This window comes from Stenella coeruleoalba (assembly GCF_951394435.1).
Source record: "Stenella coeruleoalba genome assembly, chromosome: 15".
NCBI classification, from domain to species: domain Eukaryota; kingdom Metazoa; phylum Chordata; class Mammalia; order Artiodactyla; family Delphinidae; genus Stenella; species Stenella coeruleoalba.
Genome location: NC_137161.1, coordinates 82630119 through 82636118, shown reverse-complemented (window position 1 = coordinate 82636118; position 6000 = coordinate 82630119).

Below are 6000 nucleotides of genomic sequence, written 5' to 3'. Positions count from 1 at the left end.
ATTAAACTCTAATTAGCTGGGAAGCAAAGGGAAAAAGGAGACAAACACCAGTCCCACTGGAATGTCAATCATGTCTCCTGCATCAACATGGAAACTTTAACATCTTTTCTTTGAGCCTGAGTTTCTAGGCTATTCTATTGGGTGGATGTGGGCGATCACTTGTAAAAGTGGGGGAAGCAGTATGACTCAGCAAGAAGGATGAAGGGACTTCTGGTCTACCCGCCTGCTGCTGTGGGTACAGTTGCCAGCTGTGCAGTTATTAAGTGCTTGCTGTGTGCTAAGCCCTGGGGAAGGTCCTGGCAACGTCCCAAGATGTCAGGCCCTGCTCAGGCTATGGCCCCAAGGGAATGCCCTTTCTTCTCCATCTCTCTAAACGCTGCCCATCCTCAGACCCCGCTCCTTTCCCACTCCTCCAGGAATGTCCCTGACCACTGACTTCTCCCCTGCATTCACACAGCAGTTAATCGAGTGTGTGCTGGGTACTGTGGCCCCCAATATTCTTTACACCCTCTCCTCCACTGTGTCTGGGGTGGGGGGAAATGAGCCCACACCCATCTCCAGGGCTGGGCCCTGTCTGTCCTGAGCCAATCAGGGCAACCCCACTGGGTCCTGGGCATGCTGGTGGCAAGAAAGCATGTCATCAGGCTCCTGCTGTCTCCAAGGAGCTCGACCCACCCTGGGTGGGTGGGGACAGTGACTCTGCCTGCAGGAGTCCCCAGGGCCCCAGGGGTGGCAGTGACCCGAGCATGGACCAGGCACAGCCAGGGGCTGCTTTCTTTCCGGGGGACCTCCTGGGATCACAGATACATCTAGGAAGGAGGCTGGCCTCCCTCCAATCCCTCTCTGTCCTGAGGTCACTTCCTTACTGAGGAGGGGCAGGGCTGAGTTGCTCCGTGGCATGTGGCATCTTCCCGGACCAGGGCTCGAACCCGTGTCCCCTGCATTGGCAGGCAGATTCTTAACCACTGCGCTACCAGGGAAGTCCCAAGAGATGGGGATTTTAGGTGGTTAAATGAGGTCATAAGTGTGGGGCCCTAATCTGATAAGATTGGTGTCTTATAAGAAGAGGAACAGTATAGTCAATATCTTGCAATAACCGATAACGGAAAAGAATCTGAAAAAGAATATATATATCTATATATCTATATATATGTGTGTGTGTGTGTGTGTATGTATAACTGAACATTTGCTGTACACCTGAAACATTGTAAATCAACTATACTTCAATAAAATTTAAGAAAAAGTAGAAGAAGAGGAATAAACAGCAGAGCACTCTCTCTTTGCCATGTGAGGACACGGCAAGAAGGCAGCCGTCTGCAAGCCAGGAGAAGCCTCAGAGTGAAACCTATGGGGCCAGCACTTTGACCTTGGACTTCCAGCCTCCAGAACTGTGAGAAATAAATTTCTGTCGTTTAAGCTGCCCAGTCTGTGTTGTTCTGTTATGACAGCCTGGGCTGAACAAGACAACGATGACGCCTTTAGCTAACACTGTGGGGCACCTACTATGTGCCAGGCACTATTTCAGAAGCTGAGGATGCAACAGGAAACAAATTAAAAGAAATTCCTCCTATCATGGAGTTCATATTCTAATAAATTTATATAGTAATATGTATGCAGTATCTGTCTATCCATCCATGCACCTATCTATCTATCTATCTATCATCTACCTACCTATTTATCTATCAATCAATCAATCTATCAATAGATGTAGTAAAATACTTAGAATGTCAGATGGTAATTGTACTAGTTAGGGTTCTCTAGAGAAACAGAACTAATAGGCTATATATATAAGCAGAGGGAATGGCAGGTGCTGAGACGAAGAGTTGAGAGTAACACCAGGGTAGGAAGGACCCATGTGGCAGGAGGAGGGAGGTGGTGAGACATGAGTGGGAGAGATCTGCGGGGCCGAAGCTTCTGAGACCTCGATACTGCAGGTAAGGACTCTGGATTTCATTTAGTATCATAGAAGCCACTGGAGGGTGCAGACCACGGTATCATCTGACAGGTTTTAACAGGACCATCCTGGCTGCTGCAGACACAAGATATAGGGGCCCAGAAAGAAGGCAGAGAGGACGAGGAGCCTGTTCTACCAACTTGGGAGGGAAATGACAGTGACTGAGCACAAGAAGGTGGCAGTGGAGGTGGTGAGAAGGGCTTGGATTCTGGATTGGTTCTGAAAGTAGAACTGACAGGGTTTCCTGACAGATTGGCTGTGGGTGCGAGAGGGGGAGGGCGTGAGGATGACTCAGATTTGGGCCAGAGCTCGGGGGACGCTGATGCCATTGGCTGAGACAACGCACCAGGGTGGGGGGGGGCGTGACGCGGTCGAGTGTCGGCATTGGAGACGGAGGTGTTTGTAGGAATCAGGTGGAGGTGTGCACAGGTGCGTGCAGGTGTGTGTGCAGAGTTCAGAATTTGGGAGAGAGTCAGGTTGGGGATAGGAATGTGAGAGGCCCAGGCATGGGGGTTGCATTGGAGGGAGGAGAGGGAGACGCTGGGTCCTGGACACTACAGGTTAGAGGTCAGGAGAGCAGAGGAACTGAGCGGCAGCTGCTGGTGACAGAAAGAACATGTGGAGGGTAGAGTCCTGGGAAAATGCATTCAGCGTGTTTTGGGAAGGAGGGAGATTCAGTGCCTGACTGAACGGTGTGCTGGGTTGGAAAATGTCCCCCCAAAATTCACGCTTATCTGGAGCATGTGACCTTAGGCATAGGATCTTTGCAGGTGTAATTCGTTAAGATGAGATCCTACAGGATCAGGGTGGGCCCTACATCCAGTGACATATAAGAAAAGGAGATGGGAATTCCCTGGTGGCACAATGGTTAAGAATCCGCCTGCCAATGCAGGGGACACAGGTTCGAGCCCTGGTCCAGGAAGATCCCACATGCCGCGGAGCAACTAAGCCCATGCGCCACAACTACTGAGCCTGCGTGCCACAACTACTGAAGCCCGCGCGCCTACAGCCCGTGCTCCGCAACAAGAGAAGCCATCGCAATGAGAAGCCCATGCACCGCAACAAAGAGTAGCCCTCGCTCGCCACAACTAGAGAAAGCCCGCATGCAGCAACGAAGGCCCAAAGCAGCCAAAAACAAATAAATAAATAATAATTTTTTTAAAAAAAGAAGAGATGACACACAGAGAGATGCAGAGGAGAAGGGGAGGTGATGAGAGGGGCAGAGATCGGAGTGATGTGTCTACAAGCCAAGGACACCAACGGCTGCCGGGAACCACCAGAAGCCAGAAGAGGCCTGGGAAGGGTCTTCCCCTAGAGCCTTCAGAGGGAGCGTGGCCCTGACGGCATCTTGACTGTGGTCTTCTGACCTCCAGAACTGTGACAGAATAAATTTCTGTTATTTTAATCCACCCAGTTTTGCAGGTGCTTTATTCCCACAGCTCCAGGAAACTAACAGGTGGGTACCCAGGTGCTCCCCAGCCCACCCCTAGGGGACATCCTTAGCCAGAGGGTCAGCACCCTGACCCACTCTGCTTTGCTCCCTCTGTCCCCCTTCCACTCTGACCCGCTGTAGCTGGGACACTAGTGACCCTCTGTGGGGAGACTGTAGAGGTGACTCTGTGTCCAGGGGGCCAGGGTTGGGGTCCCGCTCTGCCACTTTTCAGCGAGCCTCTTCCCTGCCTTTTTCCTTACCTGATAAATGAGAGTGACAGCATTGTCTGTACTTACACTGAAACCATTTTTTCTGTTTATCTGAATTCAGATTTAACTGGGCACTTTATATTTTTATTTGCTAATCTGGCAACCCTGCTCACCCCTCAACGTGCTTCTGGCAACCAGGACTCGTGGCCGGGTCCACGACGGCCTCACGAAGAGGCCATCTGACCACATTTGGCTAAATCAACCCCCCGCCTGCCTCTGCCTCCTTCCACCCCCACTGGTTTGTTCTTGTCGGCTGTGTGCAGAACATGCTTTCCTGTCACACCTACGTCTCCACATATGAGGAATCAATAACGACTTTAGGGAGAAAACACAGTTGTCATGGGGGAAAAATAGAGTGAATTCAGAGTTCATCAGGCAAGTTAATCAAATTGCCCAGCCATGCCTCGCTGCCCCTGGGAGCCATCTGGCCCTCCCTGACCAATGCAGGGCCAGGGAACAGGACAGGAGGGCTTGGGAATTTGTCATCCCACGCCCGGGAGGGGCGGCTTTGGTCAGGACTTACGCCCCGTCACCTTGAAGCTACACGCCCGGACGGCTGCCCTTCCACCACGTTTCTTGGAGTCCTGCTCGGCACCCTCCCAGCCCGCCCCCTCCCCCCCGCCCACACACACAGGCAGCGGGCCAGCTGGACAGGCTTCCCTCCTCACAGGGCTGATATTCCAGGCGGGGATAAGCAGTCAACACAGAAGCAAGAACTTGCAGAATAACCGCCTTTCTGAGCTGCAGGGCTGCTGACTATGCGCCTTTCCACTCTGCAACACACACCCAAGTTCCTTGGCTTCCCAACTCCTCCATTTATAGGGAAGCCAGGCTTGGGTGAAGCCCGCGGCAAAGCAGAGAGACAGAAGAATCCGGATCCTTGGTGTGGTCAAGCAGCTGAATGGAGACTGATTTTGAAGCCCACCCCCTAAGCACTTTTCAGTTTTGTGAGCTAATAAAGACCCTTTTCATTCAAGGACGTGTACGTGAGGTTTCCGCTTCTCACAACTTAAAAAGCTCTGACCTATACCGTCCTTCAGCTCAACTGTTCTTGCTGACAGGGGACCCAGCAGTTCTGTGACTCCCAGGCCAGTGTCGATCATGGGTCGTGGCAGCCCACAAGGACAGCTGCAGGAAACACAGGCACCCCCAAGACCTCCACCACTGAGGGCATCCCCAGAGCCTCCCATGTCACAGGGACAAATTCACACCTTGCTTCTCATGACTCTTGGGCTCCTCAGGGCAGAGTCCATCATGGGGTGACAAGTGTCACCTGCTGCTCCAGCAGGCTGGGTCCAGGCTACAGCTGAGCTCTCTGGGTGGCTGGGTACCAGGGTCTGGAAGGATGTATGAGAGTGATGCTCTGGCTGGTACTCAGGCCCTAAAGAGCCCTGCTTGATCCTGGAGTCTCACGTGGTCCCTTTCAGCTTCTGGCCCTGACACCTGTCCTCAGGTGGGATGGGAGACGGAGATTGGAGATGAGAGAGGGCACACCCCACAGGTCACTCATGGTCCCCACAGGAAACAGGAACACCCTCATCTGGGATTTTTTTTTCCAATTTTTTTTTTTATTGTGGTAAAATACACACAACATAAAATTTATCGTGGTATTAAATATAGTCGTAACAGAGAATTCCCTGGCCGTCCAGCAGTTAGGACTCGGTGTTTTTACTGCCAGGGCCTCAGGTTCGATCCCTGGTCAGGGAACTAAGATCCCACCAACCAAAATAAATAAATACAGTCATAACGATGTACAACCATCACTACCATTATCTCCACAACTCTTTTTGTCTTGGAAACAGGAAACTCCATACCCCTTAAACATTGACTTTCCTTTCCCCTTCATCCCAGCCCCTGGCAACCACTGTTCTACTTTCTGTCTCTATGAATTTGACTTCTCTAGGGATCTCATATAAGTGGGATCATACAGTATTCGGTTTTTTGTGTATGACTGGTTTATTTTATTTAGTGTAATGTCTTCAAGATTCGTCCATGTTGTAGCATGTGTCACAGCTTCCTTCCTTTTCAAGGTTGCACAATATCCCATTGTATACGGATAGACCACGTTTTGGTTTTCCATTCCTCTGTTGACAGATGAGTTGCTTCCACATTTTAGCTATTGTGAATAATGCTGCAGTGAACATGGGTGTACTTTCCTGGGATTTTTGAATGAGGGGCTGTTTTCAGAGGTAGGGGCAGGACTGAGGAATCAGGAAGGGTGATACCCAGAGACTACCAAGAATGGAAAGTCATCATCACCCCCCGGCCGGATGGGCGAGGACAGGGAAGGGTATTTGCAGAGCCCAGGGATTGTCTGGGGCTACACAGCAGGAACTGTAGCTTCT